This window comes from Mustela erminea, chromosome 10 (assembly GCF_009829155.1).
Source record: "Mustela erminea isolate mMusErm1 chromosome 10, mMusErm1.Pri, whole genome shotgun sequence".
NCBI classification, from domain to species: domain Eukaryota; kingdom Metazoa; phylum Chordata; class Mammalia; order Carnivora; family Mustelidae; genus Mustela; species Mustela erminea.
In genome coordinates this window covers 41,660,548-41,684,396 of record NC_045623.1, presented here as the reverse complement: position 1 = coordinate 41,684,396, position 23,849 = coordinate 41,660,548, and the positions used below count along the sequence as shown (strand labels likewise).

The window sequence follows — 23,849 nt, the reverse complement described above, 5'->3', positions numbered from 1 at the left end:
TCCCGTGGCTGAGATGTCTCATCCCCTGGTTTGTTGACAATGCCTTCAGGGCCACATTGCTACATGGGAGACTTGGAGGTACAACAGCTCCTCTATATTCATTCCTTTACCCAAACTTTCAGCTCCAGCTCTATTTCCAAGTTGGATCTAAGCTCTTAGGATTGCTTCTTAGGAAAACACCCCAAAATCCCCCCAAACCCCCAAAACCTGATTCTCACTCCTTCTGTGTGAATTTAGCAAAGTGCTCATGATCGTATCTGGCACCTTGTTAACTTTCCATATGTGTTTGTTTTTCTCATTTCATACCCCCTGATATCTTCAAATTACCCTTTCAGAAAAAAGGCTCGAAGCTTAGAAGCAATACACATGGGAAAGGAAAGGGATCTAATGAACCTTGAAGCCAATTCTGGGACTATTTTGTGCATTTGAAATTATAGTTCAGAGCTTAGTCATTTGAATTGGCTGCTAAACAATAGAAGGTGCTCCTGGTCTGGGGAGGAGTAAGCAAGCTGGAATCTGGCACAGAGAGGATCCTCACTAGTCCTTCACTCTGGCCATGTGCCCTCTTACTTCCATCATCTTCACCTCTGATTCTTCTATCCCCTTGTTTGGGGCCTGGGAGTGGGTCATCCTCCCACATATGCTGAGAGGCAGCCTGCCGTGGTGGGCTTGGGAGTCAGAAATTCTTAACTCAACCTGGCCCTACTAGTTAGCCTCCCCAAACCTCTTTTTTTTTTTTTTTAAATTATTTGTGAAGACACAATTAGTAACCAGTCAAACTTCAAAATCTTTTGAGGATAAGTGCTAATTAATATAAAAGTAATGGCATAGGTATGCTCTGATCCTGATGAGAGAAAATCCTCTTCTAAGTAGGTAACTGATTAATGTCGGTTGTGATGGATATAAATACTAGAAAAAGTTGGTAACATGTACAGTTCAATACCGCCCTCGTGCATAACAGTATACGGGTCTGTGGCTAACAGACTATTGTCTGACTTTTTAAAAATATGTTCACCAGGGCACCTGGGTAGCTCAGTCCGTTAAGCATCTGCCTTTGGCTCAGGTCATGATCCCAGTGTGCGGAGTGCTGGGATGGAGCCCCATATCGGGCTCCCTAGTCAGCGGGAAATCTGCTTCTCCCTCTCCCACTGCTCCCCCTGCTCTTTCTCATGTTCTCTGTCTCCCAAATAAATAAATAAAATCTTAACAAATATGCCTACCACACAATTTTGCACTTGTTCAAAATTCAACATGTTTTTTAACTGAATAGAATTGATAAAATAAGAGATGATTCTCAAAGAATGACAAGAATACACTCCCTAAAACTTTAGTGTCTTATTACCATTCAAATAATAATTTTCAACTTTGCTGAGTTATTTGAGTTCACATGGAAGATTTTAAAAGAGTCTATCAACCAAGCCCCAAAAGGCCTTATAGAAAAGAAATGAGTTTTCTGACCTACTATGAGTGTTGTATTTTTCATCTCTGGGGAGCAATGTTTTATTTTCTTTCATTTGGCTCATACGATGGTGTCATGCACACCACCATGGACTTCACTAGGGCATCACATCTAAGGGATAGTATTTACTTCACAAACACCTTTAATATCTTGGCTTTCATATATATTCTATTTGTGCACCTGCGAATAAATTTATATATCTATTATAACCATTTCTCAGCAAAAGCGGTTAGATGACTTGCTCTTCAAAGATCAGAATATTACAATAATTTTCCACCAGAAGAAAGTAAAGTGACTTCAGGAATAGACACATTTTTCTAATTCACACAAAGATACCTTGGAGGCCCACAGCTGCCCTCTGTCCTCAATGCCTAATAGCACTGAGAAGACAGTAGAGTGGTAATAAATACTTGCTGAATGAACAAGTGGATAAAGAAAACATCTTAAAGAGTATGAGTATTGTGAAGGATTGCAACAATAGAAGGCAGTATTGTGAATGGTTAAGATCCTAAATTGTGGGGTCAAAAACACCTGAGAACTTTTAGTTTTGAGAAGTTTTAGCTCTGTAGCTCACTATCTGCATATTTTGGATGGGTTATTTAATCTTTCCATGTTTCATTTTTCTCATCTTTAAAATGAAAAAAAAAAATAGCATCCATTTTATAGGTTGTTGGGAGGACCGAGTGAGATACCACATATAGAACGCTAAGTACTGTATCGTGTTCAATGGTGGCCCAGAGGACCATATTCTACTGTCAGAGTCGATAGACTGTAGTGCCTGACACACAGTTTTGCACACATTAGGAATCCAACACATATTTTTGGATTGAATAGAAATGATGAAAAGAAGAAAAATCTGGAAATACATTCCTAGAACTTTAGAATCTTATTATTGTTCAAATCAAGAAAAGTGTTCAGTAAATAAATGCCTTGGCAGTGAAGGTGACCTTGGTGATGGAGGAGGAGGCAGAGGAAAATAAGGCAAGGACAAAAAATTGGCCAATCAGGAGTCATCCAAAATCAGTCTTCACAATGGCTTACAAGCCCCTCAAGATCACTTCTCCCCCTCTTTCCTGCCTCTGTTCCAGCCATATTCACTTTCTCACTGTTCCTTGAATGCATCACACACACTCTTGCCTTAGGGCTTTCATTGAAGTTATTCTCTCTGCTTCAGACATATTTTCTTCAGATATTTGTTGGGATAATTTCCTTCTTAAGTCTTTGTTCAAATGTCACTTTTTCAGCTTCCTATTAATACCAGCCAGGTCATGCCAACTCTCACTTTGCCCCCATACACACTTCCGTTCCCTGGCTCTACATTTTCTTTTGTCTTTGGCACACCACACCTTCTAACACATCATATAGTTTATTTGTTATGTTTGTTATTTAGTGTCTCTCTCCCTTCACTCAAGCGCCTATCTCCCCATGAGAATAAAAGCCTAAGGAGGGTGGAGTTTTTTATTGATTTTATTTACTAATGTAATCCAAGGACCTGGCACAGTACCTGACTCATAATCAGTGTTAAATAAATATTAGTGGCATAATTTCTCATTTTTTAAAAATGCCTTTCCCTCTTTGCTATTGTTTTTTTCTTGCTGTTTAAATCCAATGAGAATTTTCATTTTGCACCGGTATTACTTTGGTTATAGGATTTCCATGAAACAACTGACACTCTGTATTCTGTCCTAGTTCTAATATGAGCAAAGACTATACACAGCTTAAAAGAGCAAAATTCTGCTTTGCTTTGTTTTGTTACGTTCAGCCAAACTTCATGACTTTCTGGGCAAATCACAAAATACAAAAGTTTGTATTACCTATTTAAAAACACTCCTAATTCAAATCTTTCTTGAAGAAGCTGAAATAGTTTTTCTGGTTGTAAAGAAAAATACAATGAATAAATAATAGAAGATATGACAAATATGAATAGATTAGGGAGCTTTTAGGAGGGGCTGTTTAGTTAAGATATACAGTAATTTAAAAGTCTTGAGACTCTTAGGTAGGTAAGAAAGGTAATTCAACTGGAAGCACCAATGACTTTGTTCTGTATATACATTCTCAAGTGTATGAATATATATCTCCACTCTACCCACAAATATTTTCATTAAAAGAGTAGGAAATAGTTACACCCAGACTGTGTATGTGTAGTGTACTAAATAACAAAGATTGAGACGTTAACCCTTTTATTCCTAATGTGAACATTTCTCTATATTTACACTTAAATTATTCTCTTGTTCAATAAATGTAAATAACTTTGTTTCCACTTAAACCCAAATATTAAATTACACCCTATCAGCTGGAAAATATAATTTATATAGAGACTTTGTTAATTTGCTACTGTTTCTTAGCAGATATTTCTATCTAAGAGTTTAGCAAATTTCATTTTTTTTTTAAAGATTTTATCCATTTGACAGACAAAGATCACAAGTAGGCAAAGAGGCAGGCAGAGAGAGAGGGAGAGGAGGAGGAAGCAAGCTCCCTGCTGAGCAGAGAGCCCGATGTGGGGCTCGATCCCAGGACTCTGAGATCATGACCTGAGCTGAAGGCAGAGGCTTTAACCCACTGAGCGACCCAGGTGCCCCAAATTTCATTTTTAATTTTTTGTGAACTGAATGAGTTTTTCAGTTTTTTGCTTGTTTTTTTTTAAATATTTATTTATTTATTTATTTTAGAAAGAGAGAGCATGAGCAGGAGAGGCAGAGAGAGAGGGAAAGGGAATCTCAAGCAGACTTTGCACTGAGCATAGGGCCCAAGTTGCAGTTCCATCTCAGGACCCTGAGATCATGACTTGAGCCGAAACCAAGAGTCAGAGGCTTAAGTGACTGTGCTACTCAGGTGCCCCTGTTTGTTTTTTAGACTCTATCTTTAATCTCTACACCCAATGCGGGGCTCAGACTCACAATCCCAAGATCAAGAGTTCCATGCTACAGTCACTGAGCCCAGCCAGGCTCAGTTCTCAGTTTTCAAAAAAATATTTGATACCCTAATTCTATGAATCTTAGGAAATGTTTTTTAAATTTACTATCTGTCTAGTAGATTTGTTTAGGGAATTTTTTTTTTTATTCTGGGTCAACTATTATTTAATTTCTAAATTCAGGAGGTTAATGCCTGGAAACTTAAGTATTATGAAAGAAAAATAAATATTTAAATTAATATTATTTCTATAATATTTCATACAAGTCTATCATCCTGGAAAGCATTTCATTTATTATTCATTCATTCACCCATTCAACAAATATTTCTATATTCCTTTTTGCCAAAGCAAAGCTTGACTTTTTGACTTTGATTTGTGGAAGTTCATTGTTAGGTAGATGCTACATTGTTCAGGAGGCTGTGATATGTTGTATTTAGCTGTCAATATCTATAAACATTTCTCAATATGACCTGTGAATGTTAAGCTGTTTACAGTATTTCCTGCAATTATCTCTTCAGAAATGTGACAGAGGAAATGGGTTCATGTCACCCATAGGATTTGAGAAGCATCTAATGAAAATCATTGTCGTTTGGCTTCTATTTTAAGACATTACATGCCAGTTATTATCATGCACTCACATTATTTTCACGTCTTGCAAAATATTTTAGAATGGCTTCATTGTTATTCCTTGACATCCTTCTGGTGTTTAGGACATTATTATTTATATTTTTAGTAGGAGTTTTTGATTACCAGTTTCCTCCTATCTAAAGAAATGGCTTATATGTGTTCACTGATATTTACAAAATGCTTTTGATTGATCCTTTCCATAGGAATAAGAATGTTAGGAATGTAAGACCAAAGGGGTAGATGTAGTTAATATCTTTAAATTCAAATTAAGGAATAATTATAAAAATAGCTAATACTTTCTGGATGTCTACTAGATACTAAACATTTTTGTTTTGTTTTCATAATCTAGCTTTAAAAAGCACTATGAAGTAGTATAGATAGATAGTTTTACAAATGAGGAAAGGGAGGATCAGAGATATTAAATAACTTCTCCAGTGTCTCAGAGTAGTAAATGACAAATCCAGACATAGTCCAGATGTTTCTAATCCCAAAGCAATGATTTTATCCACTATGCAGTTTTCATAGTTACTGACATCAAATCCATTTCCAGAAGTTATTCTGGATAGTAGGATGGGCATTGTGTACATAAAGGGTAGGAAAAGGAATTCTTTTAATCAATGCATTTGTTATATATCACTGTGTAGCCAATCCTTCCACAACCTAGCAGTATGAGGCAACCAATATTTCATCTCACAGTTTCTGGGCCAGCAATTGGGGCTCAGCTTAACTGGATCCTCTGGATCAGGTCCTCATAAGTCCACAACCAAAGTGATCCCCAGAGCTGCAGTCACCTCAAGGTTAGATTAGAGGCTCACTCTGATGGTTGGTGACAAGACTCAGTTCCTTGTGTGTTGTTGGACTAGAGGCCTCTGCATCTCATGAACCATTGGCTGGAACCCCTCTCAGTTCCTTGCCACATAGGCCTCCCCATAGGACAGGCAGCCTGGAGAATGGCCGCTGGCTTCCATGAGGATGAGCAAGCAGAAAAACAAGAGATCATGGATAAGACAGAAATCAGTCTTTTTGTAAACTCATCTCAGAAGTGACATACCATCTCATTTACCATATTTTATTCAACAGAAGTAAGTCACTAGGTCCCTCCTCATTCTCCAGAGGAGGAGATTTTTACATGAGTACTAGGAGAAGGGCATTACTGGTGCTGTCTTAGAAGTGGCCCACCATAGTCAAGAAACTGTTCTCAGAGGATACTGAAGACCAAAGTCTCTGTTGACTCTGGTCTACGTCTAGGTTTAGCAAAACTCCTGAAGCAAATGTCCTTCAATAGCCTCCATCCAAATTCACACAGAGTTTAATGTTATGCAGATTACAGCATATGGATTTCCAGCATACCCTGAGAAACACTGTAGGTTTGCCTAGGAGTCACATAGGCCAAAATTCTTTTATTTTTCCAAAACTAAATATTCATTTAAAATATCAGAAAAAATAAAATGGTAAGTGTAAGTAGCCATTTTTGTTTTTTTTTTTTCTCTAAGTCAATTTTGAGAATTTTATTTATTTATTTGACAGAGACAGAGATCACGAGTAGGCAGAGAGACAGGCAGAGAGAGAGGGAGAAGCAGACTCCCTGCTGAGCAGAGAGCCCGATGCAGGGCTCCACCCAGGACCCTGAGATCATGACCTGAGCAGAAGGCAGAGGCTTTAACCCACTGAGCCACCCAGGTGCCCCAGCCATTTTTGGTATATTATAATGAAAAGCAGGCAGTTTCTGGAATCTTCTGTTCATGTTTAAAGATACATCTCTAATATGTCAGCTGTTTGAACACAGGCAACTCCCTTACCCAACAGAGCTTCAGTTTCTGGACTGTGGTTCAAGGACGTGCTAACTCTCACAGTGCTACTATGAAGATTAAATAAGATTATCGGTAGGAGATCATTTTGTTAACTGGAAAGTACAACATATAAAGACAAATTTTGTCAGTACTCCCCTTAGCTACAGAACAGGACAGATTGTTAAGAACAGCTGCCTGGCATACTATTTAACTGTCTTATTAGAGCAATAAATATTTCTGGAATATGGATAATAAATGGACTGTGTTTTTGCCATATTCAAAATGTACCATTAGTAGCCACATTTGCTGTTGATTTGCTAAAGAGAGAGGGAAAATAAAAGAAAAGATTTCTAGCGTTTTTTGCTTCAGAGGCACTTGTGTTTTTAGAACTCACTTGCCTGACCACACTGCAGAGATTTCAAGGCAACGCATAAACTTTCTACAGTGTCAAAACAATCTGGCAGCCTGAACTTCCCTCAGCCGTTTTCCTTCATTCTACGCTGCCCTGGCACTAAAATGTTCCCCTCATGTGTGTGTCTTTGACTTGAGAGAAAACATTTTCCCATTTCATGTAAGAACTACATGGCGTTTAGGCCCCTGATGGACCAGAAGAGTACATTAGCCTTTCTTCTTTAGTGGCCCAGATTGAAATCTCATCTAATGTTTTCCCATTAGAAATGAGATGGCGAGATATTTTCTGGGAAGTGATTTAGGTATACTAAAACAATCTATAAGGATCTATTGATTAGAAGTAGACTTGACTCAAACTTGATTTGTGTGCAGTGAAGTACCTTGGGAGGGGATGTGATTGACAGTGCAGAATAGATTTGGGGCTGGAATAGTTAAGATACTGCAGCTCTTTATGGGATACATGGACAGGGCTTATCTGAAAAGAACAAAAATTGAGAAAGGAAAATGAGGAATTTAGAGTACTGAAATATTGCATATGCTGTGGATTTGGTTGCATATATAAATTCAGACAAACAACAAAAAAGGGATTTGCATACAGAGTTATAAGAGAAAGGAAATTCAAGGGTATTTCAGTGAACTTAAAAAACTATTCCTATTCCCACAAATAGGTATTGGTTGCCATTAGGTTATGCTTAACTGGCTTTGGCCAATCACAATTTTAAAATAACTTTATCAGCAGATGATAATGGCATTACCCATTTAACTGGAATCAAACAAAAGACTTTAAACTAAATGGCCTGCCCATAATCTTGTAATACAACATAGTAGGAACTAAAAAAAGATAAAATGATGAATTAAGAAGTTCATAACTAGAATAAAAGGATAAAATGTATATTAACATAATACGTTAAACCCAGCCAATTATAGAAATACAGGAGTCTGTTGCAGATTTTGTATCCATTCTTTTCTTTGACTCCACAAATTTACTTGAACTCAAGTCATCATGTAAGCAACACTTGAATAATATGATATTGTGTATTTCCAGGCATATTTTGCCTGAGACAAAGCTGAAACCAATATTTTACTTTTCCATATAACTAGGAAATTAAGATCTCATAGTATTTTATTTATACTGAAGATAATTCTGAAAACTTGTTTGAAGAAATTTTAAACTAGTCACGACATTGAACAAGACAGAAACCCAGTTATGTAAATAAATAATAAATTTGAAACAATTACATGTAAATTTAATTTTATCTGAGAAGTTCAACGTTTTGTAGAAAGCAGTTAAATACATCTTGTAGTGTCTGTATATGCAAAGTACCTCAAGAAACAGGCATTCCCTAGCAAATTTAAACCTGTAGTATTTAAACCCCCCAAAACAAAAAATTTAAAAAAATTAAAATAACACAAAGGTTGATCTTTTTTAGACATTATCTATACAGGAAATAAGAATGGCGGGAGCCACAAATTAAGATAGTCAATTGTTGTGGAAATGGCTGTCCTTTCTGAAAATCTGGTCAGAAACGCACTGTTCCCTGTGGTAGGCACGAACAACATGGGGCTACTTAAACTGAAACAAATTAATGTAAGTAAATTAAAAACCTAGTACCTCGCTTGTACTAATCACACTTCAAGTGAACAAGGGCCACCTGTCGCAGCTGCATTCTGCCAGCACAGCGACAATGCATTCCCACCATCACAGAGTGCAATCAGACAGCACCAAAGTCTACTTCCCATTCTCCATGACCCCACATCTGGTCTGTGTCATGGGTAGAATCAGAAAACAGAAAACTATGAAGAGCACCTCATATTCTGGCTCTAGTGCTGGTAATTAGATAGCATATCTCTTCCTTTTTAAAAGTTAATGAACACAAAATACTTCATGGCCCAAGGTGTTCCATTAAACTATGAAAGTTATAACAAAATGAGTGTTGAAAAGACATATCGGGTGCAATGAAGCGCTGATATATGCTTATCAAGTCTCCATTTGTCCTCTGTGTTTGGAAAGAAGTTAATGGAAAAGAGCATATTTGTTAAAATACATTTTACACTAATGAAACAATATTATCAAAGAAAGTCTTTAATGTGTATAAAGATTAGAATGTCACCGAAACAAAATACCTGAGAGAATGGAACCACGTTCGCTTTACTTGGGGGGAGAAAAGAAAAAGCTTTTTCCTCCTCATGTTCCAATATTTTGTTCTTGTAAGACTTAAACTGAATGTTTTTCAAGGTTCAAAGTCATCAATAATAAGATAAGTCATAGTATTTTTTTTGTATCTGAGCAGTTGCTATCTGAAGATCTCAAAGTAATACATTGTCTTGCTGTAAAACATTTTTTAAAAGTCAGCAAGCCCAATTTTTTCCTAGCCTTAGCTGCCTGCTGTGGTGGTAAGTGAAATACAATGGTTTCACAAAGAAAATCAAGAATTCTGAAACCTCAAATTTAACCATTAATATGATGACTTAAAGAGAAGGCAGATTTTTGCCCAAAAAAAAAAAAAAAAAATACAGTGGTGTTTTTCACTGTCAAAAAAAGAACATCTGAGGCAGTAGCTTTTCTTCCTGTTATGTATTTCTAGAAACAGGGATCATTGTCTCTGAACTTTCTTGACCTTAGCCTGTTCTTTTTTGCTAAAGTCATTAAAATGATTAGAACCTCAAGGAGGGTTACAGTGTTCTATTCTTTGTTTCTTTTTAACTTATACTGAACTGAATCAACCAGCTTAAATCCTGCCTACACCCTATTAATCCCATCTAGCTCTTCTGTCTGTCTGGATGAGTTTCTTCAACAGATTCCTTGAATATGCGTTAAAAAACATAAATCACTGGATTAAACTTGTAGAGAATGATGAAAGCTAAATTCATGTATATACATGTGGTGGGACAAATGGACCCTTTTATTATTTAACCTGAATGAAAGCAATAAATTTGAAACAGGTTTAACTGATGATATTGGTAATCCACAACAGATTTCCTAAGTGTTTTTGAATGAACATTGGTTTTGTTCAATAATCCCCTGGATTAAAGAAGGGTTAGATAACTCAAACAACCTGCAAAGCATCATATTATTTTGCTATTTATCTTTTATTTTTACCAAAAAACATTATGATGTGTGGTTTAGGTTTTAGCAAATTAGACCAAAAATTTCATTTGTCATTGTGTTTTTTAAAATTTGTGGTCAGGGTTAGACTATAGAATTTTACCTGTTTTCTTGGATAACAGCCTGTTCTTCATCCTCTGTTGTTTTTATACATAATATTATGCAGAACTAGTATATATCTTAGTTTTCCAATATAATGACAATGGCCTTTTCTTGTAGTTACTTGCTTTACTGACTCCCCGCACCCCATATTTAGTTGAGTTATTCTAAATCGTATAAACTCTAGGATGTGCGATAAAAGTCCTTTAAAGTTCTACTATGGATTCACTTAGTTGTCAAAAAAACAAAAAGAGGTCTGAAAGAATTCTTACTTGTAACTTGGAGCCCATTCTAATGGTAATTAAAAGCAAATAACTGCTAACATTTATGCAACAATTACTACCTCCTAGGAAGTCTTTTCACTCATTACCTCATTGAATTCCTCACAACAATTCTATGATATTGATGTAAATTATACCCCCATTTTTCTAGATGAGAAAACTAAGTAACAGAGCTAATCATCTGCCCAAGGTCATGCATTTAGTAAGTGGTCGATCCAGGATTCAAACACAAGTTGTGTGACGTCAGAGCCCACATTCTCATACACCATGGTAGATTTTAAGATTTTTTTTTATTTTAGATTTATTTACTTTAGAGAGAAGGAGAGAGCACGCCCTCACATGTATGCAAGTGTGCAAGTGGCAGAGGACGAGGGCCATAAGGAGAGGGAGAGAATCTCAAGCAGACTCGCCACTGAGCACAGAGCCTGATGTGGGGCTCAATCCCAGGACCCTGAGATCGTGACCTGAGCGGAAACCAAGAGTAAGAGGCTTAATCGACTTAGTCACCCGGGAACCCCCATTGTGTTAGTTATCTATTGCTGCATAATGAAAATGAATTACCCCAAAATTAGTGGCTTTAAAACAGTAAACATTGATTATCTCATAGTTCTGAGGGTCAGAAATTCAGGAGTGACTTAGCTGGATGGTTCTGGCTCCAGGTCTCTTAGGAGGTTGTGGTGGAAATGTCAGCAGGAGCTGTAGTCATCAAGGCTCAACTGGGACTTGAGGGTATGCTTCTAAGATGGCTCACTCACTGGATGTTCATGGATTGCCTCAGTCTCCTCATTGGCCATTGGCAGATGGCTCAGTTCCTTTTTCCAGGGAGCTGCTTGAGTGTCCTCCAGACATAATAGCTGGTTCTTTCAGAACAAGACAGAAATCACAATTCCTTTTATGACCTAGACTCAGAAGTCACACTCCATTGATTACACAAGTCAGCCCTATTCTGTGAAGGATGAGATGACACAAGAAAGTGGATATCAGGAAATAGATCCCCTTGGAACCTGCCTACAATATGTACTGAAGTATTCCGCCTGCAGAGACAAGTCCTATATTGCCAGCATAGAATATAAAAACTTAGACATAAAATTCAAACATTCTAGTTTTTCATGTCCATACTTAATATTGAACAAAAGAGCAGCAGTGAAATGGAATTCCAACTGCTACTGACTTAGATCTTTAAGAATTTCCAGAATAATATTCTCATCACACTCCAATATAGGAACAAAAATATCCAAAGGGAGATGTTAAATGTATTTTTAGTGATCCACCATTTTGCTCCTACTTGAACTGCCAAGGGTTATCTATGCTACTTCCACAAATAGCCAGATAGTCAATATTTTCGACTTTGTAGGCCATACAGTCCCTCTTACAGTTACTCAACTTTCCAGTCGGAGCAGTCACAGATGGGATGTAAGTGAGTAAGTGCAGCTGTGTCCCAGTAAATCTTTACAGATTTGGCCCAAAGGATATAGTTTACCAACCAATGGTCAGAACCATTCTTTAGGTGGACTTTTGAATAGTTACTACTTTGATTTAAGGTAACTAAATTTACTTTAAATTTTATGTGATAGAATCATATTACGTGCTTTTGTCCTGACCCATAAAATATTGTACAATTTCAGGAAAGTTGGCAGCCTTGTCAAGATAGAAACAGAGCAAAATAGATAAGACAAACAATTTACACATCAAATCATCACTCTAAAAATACCAAGCCATTCTCTAGTATGAACTAACTGGAGGGGGGGATGAAATTTTGAAAATTCTTAATTCTGTTGATACCTGTCTGATGAATATTTCATATTTTTGTCTGACCTTGAATTGTCTAGACTATACTCTGTGCCCAGCATAGGATAGGCATTCAGTAAATATTTGTCAAATGAATTAAACATCTTACCTCTTTTACCTCTTCTATACCACACACTCACTCCCACGCCTTCACTGCCTTTTCTCTTCTCTTCAATGTGAAGTTTCTCAGAGCATATTATGATATATGAAGTTCACTATGAGTCTGCTTTTAAGAAGTCATTCAACAAAAAGTAAAGGGCAGGTAAAAAATAGCTATATGAAGATAATTGAAGATATAAAGACTTAAAAAACAAATTGGAAAATTACAGAATAGAATGAATATTGACTTCAAACAGACCGGCTAACAGAAGCAATGAAGCATCAGACAATAGAATAATTGGTGAGGAATTTACTGGCCTCTGACAAAGCTATTAAAGACCAGTTCAGTTTAGCCATTCTCACTTTTACTTCTGTTATTTTTACTTTGAGGCCAAAATTACATTCTAATGTGGTTATAACCAAAATGTAAAAAGATGTCTACTACAGTGTTCATTTATTCATTCGAACAAATATTCCCTGAGTGCCTACACTGTACTAAGCACCATGCAAGTCCTCATAGATACAATGGAAAACTAAATATGGACCCTAAAACACTAAGGGGCTGAATACAGAAGAACAGGCACGGTAAACACAAGCAGTGACATGAAGTACAAGGTTCATACCCAACTTCAATGAATTGTGCATTAAGCAGATGTACTAAATTTTAATATTCTGGTCCCAAAGTCAACACCAACCTGTAATTCAGCTATTTTTACTCTTCAAAACAAAAGCAACAACAACAAAATAATAAGTACTAATATTGGAATACACTGCTTTATAACTGTGTTCCAGAAAATGCAAATTATTAACAGTGTTTTAAGGAGAAAAAAAAAAGTTTCATAGCCTGTGTGTGTGTGTGTGTGTGTGTGTGTGTGTGTGTGTGTATAAAATGCTGGATTCAACATAAACAGGTTTTGTTTTGTTTTGTTTTTTCCCATGCCAGTCTTCGCAGCGTCTATAATGTGGTAATAAGCTTTGTGACTTCCTTAGAGGGCAAATATGGTTTGGAGTCTTACAGTGTATTTGATGAGAACATGCTTTTTTTAAGGAAGCATCAAATATCTAGCAGGACATTAGTGTTTCTTAGAACATAGTTTGAGAAACACAACCACATTCAATTTCACAGACTTTTTTTTTTTTTAAAGATTTTTATTTATTTAACAGACAGAGATCACAGGTAGGCAGAGAGGCAGGCAGAGAGAGAGGAGGAAGCAGGCTCCCCGCGGAGCAGAGAGCCCAATGTGGGGCTCGATCCCAGGACCCTGGGATCACGACCTGAGCCGAAGGCAGAGGCTTTAACCCACTGAGCCACCCAGGCACCCCCAATTTCACAGACTTTAATCAAATCATATTTATTATATTCTAGGACAGCTAATTCTTAAACTGAAATATTAAATAGATCTTTTTGTTAGGTAACAGACTGTTTTTGTAAATTTCTCTAATTCTGCATTTTTCAAATCCAGAATTTGGTTGCTTCGGTCTTTTTAAAAGAAACATTTGCCATGGTCCCATTAAAGACGATCAATTTTGCTAATCCTCAGCTAATTATGAAACAGCATTCAGTGGAGTCAAGCTAGGTAGCAAGAGGCATTTGTGGCCTCAGCCTGCAGAGGATGAGTCGAACAATGAGTTCATCAAGCCAACTGATGGTAGCACTCAACTTCAGCACCCCTTTTCTTTGCTTCCTCCATTTTTTTCTCTCTTCTTAACGTCTTTTCTTTCTTTTCTTTATTTTTGGTTTTGTATTTTGTTTCATTTTGCTTTGGTTCTGCTTCCTTTTACTCACTTCCCTTAGGAATGACAAGTCCATCTATGGCCACCAAAGGTTTAAATTTAATCCTAGGGTGGTCATCAGCATTTTATACAGCATTTCAACAGCATTTTATAATTCATATGTGGGAATGGAAATAGTGAGGTAGGCAGCTCATTCATAGCAATGGAAGGGCTAAAGACACTGTCATTATCAGCACAAATGGACATCTGGTTTCCCAATCTCCTCGCTACAGCTCTGTTGGTACTGGCTGAATCTTACACAAAGTACTTTCGGAAGATAAAACTGCACCATCTCAGTGCATGTGTGTGGAGGGGAACTTCTTTCCGGAATAGGTTTTAACTTATACAGCATTTGCCTCCAAATTTGGCACCTGATACTTGAGTTGTTTGTATTTTAAGGTGCTTTCTCAAACATTTATTTTGAACCATAAAGCACTGTTTGGAGAAGACACAGAGTTGTAAAGATAACTCAAACAAAAATCATTTCTGAATCGTTAGGAAAGTCTTTAGTTGAACTGGTTAAAATAGGAAACAAAGGAAGCTAATGCAGAAAATATTTCTGGGGAGTCTCACTTCATAACTGCAAGTGGTAGGTAAGGTAAGCAAATCTTTATTCAGGTTATTTAAAAAAATATAATAAGTTATTATGAAATTGAGATCAAATGGATACCTACAAAATGAGTTTTTGAAGAAGTTATATGCACTTTTTAAAAAGAAGCCTATGGGAATCCCTACAGGCTTAAGCAGGAAAATCATCTAACATGTGGTGAATACTTATAGAAGGGGGGGGGGGGCGGGGGCTATGAAATGAAAATGGTTTAAGCTAAAGAATGAAGGAAAATCAGGGATTGGTAACTGACCAAAGGAAGCACCTGCTTTCCGGAAATTAAAATCATGTATTAGGCAGCTCTGACTTAATTGCCAAATGGGGTGCAGCCCAGTCTCTAATGTAAAAGGGTCCCAAATTATAATTGGGCATCATGGATTAAAATTCAATACCTGAAAATTTCCTCAGAAATGAATAGGCTACTGGGACAGACTGCAGAGCCCAGTACAATATGCTTCCCGCAGCTGACACTGGCAGGTCACTTTATTTGGCACCAAATAAAGTTCCCAAGTGGTCTTTAAGGGCATTCAGCTGCTGAGTGCTTATTTCATTCATCCCTTATTGTGCTGCCAGTAGCAGATCCAAAGAAGTAGCATGAATCAGCTCTGTGGATGAAATTTTCTCAGGCTGAGGGATGGAGAAGCAACTGGACTAACTTCCCGGCTGTAGTGGGACCTCTGCTAGCCGCAAGCCCAGCCTTGTGGGAAATGCCTTTCACACAATACCGGCCATTCAGGGGGGATTCGGGGAACCGCAAGATAAATGAACTCTAGGATACTTCCAAACAGATATTGCTTAGGGAGGAAAAAGTCTTTTTAATGAGAAACTTCATATGAATTTTTTGGTGATGATCATGTAACTTAGAAAACTGGGAAACAAGGCTGTGGTTTCCCTTCGGGTGCACCTCCAGACACAGGGAAGAGGCTGACCCCTCCCATTTCCTGCTTTAAGACTAGAACTACGGCATTATAGTTCGCTCTTGTTAGCTGCTTCTTTTTAAGGTACCTAGAGGATGAAAAGTCAGTCCTCAATATCTGTATTTTTATATGTGCTCATTTCATAGCATGTACTCAATATGGGAATGTGTTCCCTTGTTTCTGTCAATTCTGGTAGAATTTTCTAATCATAAAATAGTATTTCGTGTCTTCTCCCATGCCGGCTTAAGAACTGCAGGAGCTACAAGCAATTCCACTGAGGTCATGAACCTGTCTGATGAACTACAGATGAATGTAAAATATTCTTCAGAGCTTAACAGGCCTTATTAATGTGCAATTCCAGTACACATTTTTTTATTTAAATTCAAGGAAAGGTTAAAAGGCAGTAGTTTTTATTATTGTTTTGCCTTTGGTTTAGGACAAATTCTGCATGTATCTACCACAGAAACAGTCTGCTAATTATTTCATATAAATCACTGTTAGCAGCAGTATCTAATGGTGCTACTATTACTGAATATTAAGAGTCTTACATTTCCATTAGAATTAGGACCAAGGGCTAATTATTTTAGTTAAAGCTAAATTTGATCTAAACGGGAAGCATATTTGGCATTCAGTCTAGAAACCCAGGGCTGTTATAAAAAGACTGGTTGTAAAAAAAAAAAAAAAAAAGACAGGTTGTGAATGTGGAGAGTAGAAAAGTATATACAGATCTTTTGGTTTTTCCATTTTTAGGAGAATAGTATCATTACAGTGGGATCATTAACATAAATACAGTAATATAATATAATTAATGTAAGATGTTCTGTTCTCCTGTTTATAGCCAAATTTTGCAGCATAAAATGAATTAATTTTCCCAAATAAATTTGTACAAGACCTAAAAGCCTCTCCAAATTAAATTTCTTTTAAATTTTTCTTTTTTAAAAAAGATTTATTTATTTATTTATTTATTTATTTATTTGACACACAGAGAGAGAGAGAAAGAGCACACAAGTAGGCAGAGCAGCAGGCAGAGGGAGGGGGAGAGGCAGAGGGAGAAGCAGGCTGTCCACCAAGCAAGGAGCCTGACGCAGGGCTCGATCCCGGGACGCTGGTATCATGACCAGAGCCGAAGGCAGCAACTCAACCAACTGAGCCACCCAGGCACCACGGTTTTAAATTTTTCTTATGGAAAATTCAAAATTTACATTGAAGTAAATAGAATAGTATAATGAGCCCCCATGTACCCACTAGTCAAATTCTTTAACCATCAACACATTACCTTGTTTTCTTTGCACCCTAAACCTTTCCTTACCACATTTTTCCTCTTCAGCAGACAAAATGTGCAAGACGAATAGTAGGGGATTCTACAATTGGTGCAGCTTAGTTTTAAAACTGATGTATTTCAGTTTCAACCATTTTTTTTTTAAGATTTTATTTATTTATTTGACAGAGAGAAATCACAAGTAGTCGGAGAGGCAGGCAGGCAGAGCAGAGAGCCCGATGCGGGACTCGATCCCAGGACCCTGAGATCATGACCTGAGCCGAAGGCAGCAGCTTAACCCACTGAGCCACCCAGGCGCCCAGTTTCAACCATTTTACTTAAAAATATACTTTTCCCCAGTTTACCGAGGAAAGGAGTGGTATATTATACCCACAACATGAACGGAAGGATGAATGGACATTTAGTAAAATTATACCACAAACACAAGTAATTCAATGATCTGGGTTTTCATTTCCTATGAGTTTTCTAGGTAGTTGACATGATGCGCTTTTTTGCCAGTGGAATTTCTAGTCTTTAAATCATACCGCTCCTCCAAACCTCTCAGCCTTTCCTTTTTTCTCCTTATTTATTTTTGCCTCTCTATAAATCATAGATAATAATAGTTCCCACATCATAGCTTGTTAGATTTTAATGACAGCCTCCAAGGACAGGTGTCAGTTAAATGAAACATATAATTAAAATTTGTGCTATTCTAAAATTGGGTTACTTGGCAATACTCCAGTCAGAGACTAACCCCATTCAGATGACAGGCATGCAGTACTCATCCGGGTTACAGAATGTATGGCAGATTCCATCGAGGCCTGTCTTTTGGTAGGTGCCAAAAAATAGGAGGGAATGCCCAGTACCACACACCCACATTTCAGGTGTTTCTACCTGGTCCCTAAGTAAGAGTTCTATGCCTTGGGACTTTGGTAACCTGTGTTATAAGCCTATACATGCTTACCAAACAATTAATTTAGGTGTAGGGATATACATATGTACATATGCAATCCCCATACTTATGCAGTAAGTATGGTATTACGAAGTTCTTCAACCTCGAGTACTTCTTCACTAAGAAATAAAGAGGCACGGTCTCAGGATCAGTCCCATACACCCACATCATCTTGCTGGATCCCATGCTTGTCATTTTAGGCATGGTTATCCTTTTCCTACAAGGAATATCTTTTGAAATGTCCCAGCTTCCAGGAGCTCCTAAGACTTTTGGCATTTGCTCAAAAGTAAGCTCTCTGACTTTGTTCCTATCCCTGTTAATTTTGTTCATGTAACTCTTCAGCCTTTCATTGATTTTCTCTATCTTTGCGTTTGCCATTTTTGCCCTGTTCCACTCTGCCGAGGGAGAAAGACATAAGCTCTAATAAGTGGGAAAAGTCATGATCTTGTTTGTCATCTCAGCTATTGACACCCTGCATGAATCTGTGCCGGGTTTTCATCCTCTTGGTCCCATTAACCACTGAGATGCATTCCCTTCTACTTATGGATTCCTGGGTCTTCAATCTGTCTGCCACACACGGTTCTCCAACAAGAGTCACCTCTGCTTATACAGTGTCTCAGACAATATGCCAGCAGACCGGCAGGTCTTCTAAATAGTCTCGCCATGCTCCTTGGTGATACACAGGCTGGCAGACACATCAAGTGGGCTCAGCTTTATGTCATAGTTGAATCTTGAGTCTCTGTGTCTCTGGCTTGCCTTAATTCTTAAACCTGGGCCTCTACAAATTAGCAGTCAGATTAGGACAAGTTCTTTTCCTCAACAAGGTGTCACTTGCAGGATTATCTTGTTAGGAAATTAGCCCCGTCTCTATGTTCATGTATGCAGTTTCCCATTTCAAATCCTTCCCTTCTCCCATAGCTCCAGGCACAAAATTTTTTAGCGGGAAAAAAAAAAAAAAAGAAATCAAGTTGCCACTGTTCAACCAGAAACACCTTTATTTTTAAATTATTTGAACGTTCAATCTTTCCTGCCTCACTGTGTGTGGGTTTCATTCTAACAAATGCACTATAGAAAAATCTAGATGTATATTTTCTTTGATTTTCTTTTGAATACATCTGGATTTTTTTTTTTTTTAAACCAGCAAGAAAAGGTACAAACCATTAGGAAAGCATTCAGGGTAGATTAATTGCTTATCAAGTTTTCATTCTCTCTTCAAACTATTTTGAACCACTTGTTTTACATGAATTCCAAAGGCTGCCACTAGCTTTCACTTCAGGAAATAAATGACACAGGGTATTATATTTTAAGGACCATTAAAACCTTGAAATTGCACAGTGACTTAAAAAACAACAAGTTTTTTAGCCTGGATAGCTTTGTAATGGTTATACAATGGAGAAATTCGTTGTTAAATGACCCTCCCACTCTAGCTTCACATATACTGCTTGGCAGGAAGAGGAAGGAGGAAGGAGACTAGCATCCGGGTACACAGGACATAGTATAAAGGACGGAGGAACATTCTGGGTCTGCGTACTAAATGGCTCGGGAAGAATGTACCAAGCCTTCCTCAGAATCTTGAGTTCATCGGCCCATGGTTGATGATCAGAAACTATTTTTGCCCAGATTAATGAGGCTGGTTCGCCGCCGTTGTCATAAATCCAAAGCTCTATACTCGGTTCCAGAAGTTGCTCTTAACTACATGTTAACGTGTTGGAGATAAACAACAGAAAGGAGCTGTAATATTGTTACTGAAACCATTCTGACACATGATTTTGGAATTATAGTAAGTGGCATTTGAATCTGATGCTTCTATTGTCTAATTTATCACCTTTCTAACCTTTTCTTTTACACCTTCATTAGAACACCTAGGAAGGTAATGAAACCTAGCTACCAGATTAAAGGCAGAACATGCCAAGTCCTAAAATAACAAGAATGAGAACATAAAGAATTCTTTCCAGCAAAATTACAAATCACCACCAACAATAAACAAGAGCAAACTCCACCTGTTTTTATGATGAAAACCAAACTGCATTTGGGTCTATAAAGAAGCAATAATTGCTTAACTAACCAAAGTGATACAGTTCATTATTTTTCTATTGCACGTTTACGTAGTTTTTCCCCCCTGAAGCACACATACAATTTGGGTGGATTTTTTTTTTCATATGATTTACATATGGCACTTGAGGAGAGATGCTTTAGAAAACCATAAAGTGTTCTTCCTTGTAAAAGCAATGTCCTTTCTTGTTAATGCCAAGGATGCTTTTCCCCAAGCTCTCATTCCCTGCTCAAGACAGTGTAGCCACTAATGAGGAAAACACAGCAAGTACCTCAGTTGAATGTTTCCCTTTGTTTATCTACAGGGAGTTCATTCTGCAATGGGAAGAATCCCTTAGTATCAATGAGTCTGAAAGTGCTCAAATTCTGCCAAAAAGAAAGTTATAAAGCTTTGGATACCCACAGTTTAAATTAATCTAAAGCGATGGAAAGGAACTCCATCATCCCAAAGAACATCAGCCACATTGTTTCCATTGTCTCCATTTATAAAATACATTCCTTCTTATTTACTTACATAGGTTCCGTTTTGGGTTATAGGGTCACTAGGCTGGCAATATTAGAAGCTGTACAACTAAAATGACAAACGTTGTTACTGGCACTTGCCACTATTAAAGGGATATGATGCTTTTTAGTCTATTTGGGGTTTCCAGAGTAGTTCCAGTTACTGGCAATCAGTGCTTGAAAAAGGACTCTATGCCCAATAATAATGAGCACCTTCAGATGGATTTTTTTAAAAGATGGCATTAATTCAGAATATAAATTAAGAGAACACTTTTGATGGCAAAAAAGTACAAACTTACCACATATTTTGGTTTCATGTATAAAATATAAATAGCATATGAACTCTCCCTCATGTCCTCAAAGAGAGCTGCAGCTTTTTTTTCCTTCTGAAGAGTGTTCAAAATATGCTATATTAAACATAATAATCCATAAATAAAATACAGTGCTTGCCAAAATTATTTTTTCACCCATATATAGGGCCTTTAGACACTGTTCTGAACTCTGATTTTCTCCTGAGATACAATTTAAGAGCTTAAAAAATGTCTTTAAAAGACTTCCCATGAAATATGCAGCATTTTTTTTTTAATTTGTGTTTCTATATGGCCAAATTGCTCTGTTGTTATAAATACTGTATGTAAAATTACCAGATTTCCTGGCATTCCATTTTTACAGGGGATACTGCATCATTAAGCATTGAAAGAATATAATATAACTATTGAAACTGCTTAACATATTTTGTAACCATAAATTATTATCCAAAAATATTTTTCAAGTAGATAAAAAGAGTTGTCAATTCTGCATAGTGAATGCCTCATAAGGGGCTCGTTTGTGGTTGAAAACTGAATAAAAGCAGTAAATTAAGACCAGACTTAACCATAGAGAAGCTGTAATCCACTGCAGATTTCCTTGGTGAATGAAGTATTGTTATGTGGATTTATCCTCTTTGCTTGTACAGTTAACCAGGCACATCTGGGGCCAAAGTGCTGTCTGTGCTCACAGACAACATGGGTTCACTAACCCCGAGGAGGTAAGCCCACTCTGGTTTGCATTGTACTGATGGGCACAAAATAAACTTCACAGCCGTTTTACACGGGGGCTGCCTGGGCACAGGCGGAGAGGATACTGAACTGTGCTATTATTAAAGATGAGAGGGGTATTAGAAAATAAGCAGGCCCCGGAAAAACAGCAAGTGACTCTGGGTGTCCAGTTTTCTGATGGGATGGTGTTAGCTGAGGGGGCCAGGATGGAACCGAGTGAAATGTGGGTGTGAACGAAGCACCGGTGCGTCTGGGCTTTCCAAGCGCAGGCAGAGCGGAGAGCTGATGGAAATATGGTATACATTAAAGAAGCATCACTCATCATAAATATTCAATTTCAAGAATTTAAATAGTTTACAGACATAGAAGCCCTTGATGATTATTTTATCCAGCATTGTTGATTTTCCTCTGTTGTTTGCTGGCAGCCACCATAATTAATGAATAAGACCCTGGAAGTCTTGACAATGAGTCGGTTTAGTCTTAAGTCTGTGTATTTTTCTTTGTGATTACATGCCAATAACATAACTGATTTGCCTTTTTGTAAATTAAACTAGGGGGAGCCAAATAAGTCATATTTCTGCTATTTTTTTTTCCCTTTCAGAGCCCAATGTTTCCAAAGGACATTAACTTTGATTTCTCTGATGAAGTCTTTTGTCTGCCTCTCATGCTTTACAAAATACTACTGCGTCAGAGCCGAAAAGAAAACCGTAAGTGAATGTTATTTCAAGAAGTTATTTTTCATTATTAAGGAAAAATTTCCCAGATTTCTCTATAATTCATGCCAATAAGGCTCACTTGGTAAGAAATGTGGGAAAAGAGGAGAGACAGAGAATGCACACATGAAAACACCTTTTTATGTTAGGGAGGATTCATATTCAAGAATCGTTAAGACCCCATTTTTTAAAAAACAGTATTTTATAAATAAGGTCAGCTTTGCAAGGGGTAAAAAAAAAAACTTACATTGGAACATAAGAAAGTACTTGTGCCTTACTGTTCGGGTAAAATGTATGTCAGGGATGGACATACTAGGTTATTCCAGGACTTGAATCCTTCAGATCAAGAAAATTTTCTCAGAATTTTTCAAAATTGGAATATTGCTTCTCTTTAAGAGGGAAAATATTTAGGCTAATGAAACCTTTAACAGATTCAGTAGTTCTACTAAAGTATAAATAGGTTACCTGTTCCAGGAAAGACCACTGGGACTTAGAGTAACATGGATTTCCTTACATTAGTAAAGAGATCCCAGAAAACATTAACTCTTTCGAATATGTGCTGATTTGATTTGATTCCTGAAGAATAAGATTTATAATTTCCAGCTCTATTTAATAAAGAAAACCAGGACTTGATTATACCCATTATATCTTACAAAGGTGCCAGTTTCTGAGGAAGGCATAATCTTAAAATCTCTAACACCACAGGAGATAAACATATTATATACACATATGTGTGTATAAATATACATATATATATATATATATATATATATATATATATATATATACTCCATCAACAATACTTCTGAAATTTCAAAGCTTTTCCTTCTAGTTAGTGAAAAAGGGTGCTGTACTAGTTGTCTGTAAGTTAGTTCAAATTGCCTGCAAATATTTGTAAGTGCCTGAACCTAAAGATGATGTTTTTAAGTCAAATACCACTGTTTAATTCCCCCATCCCCTCCCCCGCCACACACACACCCTGGAAGCCAAAGGGGGAAAACTTCAGTAGAAACTGTTATTAGGAGTAAATTACGCTTTGGTGCCTTGGAATTCTATTTTCTAAAATGGTTTCAGCTTGATCAAAAAAATAATGATTTGTTGTTAGACTTTCCCATGGCTTCTGTATACTGCAACAATTTAATAAAGTAACACGACTTCCCCTTAAAAGAAAAGGTGCTCATTAGCGTTTGTAATTCCATGTTGTGTGGCATGGTAAGTGTTGTGAAAAGGTTATGGATCTACTCACTGTAGCATCAAAAGTGTAAAGGTGATAGGTGAGATTCTCTTTGTTGCAAGTGCTGAGAAATAATCATTTAAAGGTCAGTTACACTCAAAAAAAAAGAACATTTGTTTAATAAGTAACTCATTTTGGGATATGCTGCACTTTTAAAGGTTACAGAGTAGACCAATTTGCCAGTGATGTCAGCAAGAAGGACTATTAAAGTCATTGGTCCTATTAAAACAATCC

General features: G+C 37.1%; 1 protein-coding gene across 11 annotated transcripts in view; it reads left to right on the top strand.

Moving 5' to 3' along the window:
• The window catches only part of ADGRL2 (adhesion G protein-coupled receptor L2), a 508,892-nt gene that overhangs the window by 96,199 nt on the left and 388,844 nt on the right, over nucleotides 1-23,849 (top strand). For all 11 annotated transcript variants that reach the window (XM_032360958.1, XM_032360956.1, XM_032360954.1 and 8 more), the window contains one exon: nucleotides 22,270-22,375. The gene's annotated coding sequence lies outside the window, so the exon portion shown is untranslated. Of the gene's footprint in view, nucleotides 1-22,269; nucleotides 22,376-23,849 lie in introns of those variants that run through there.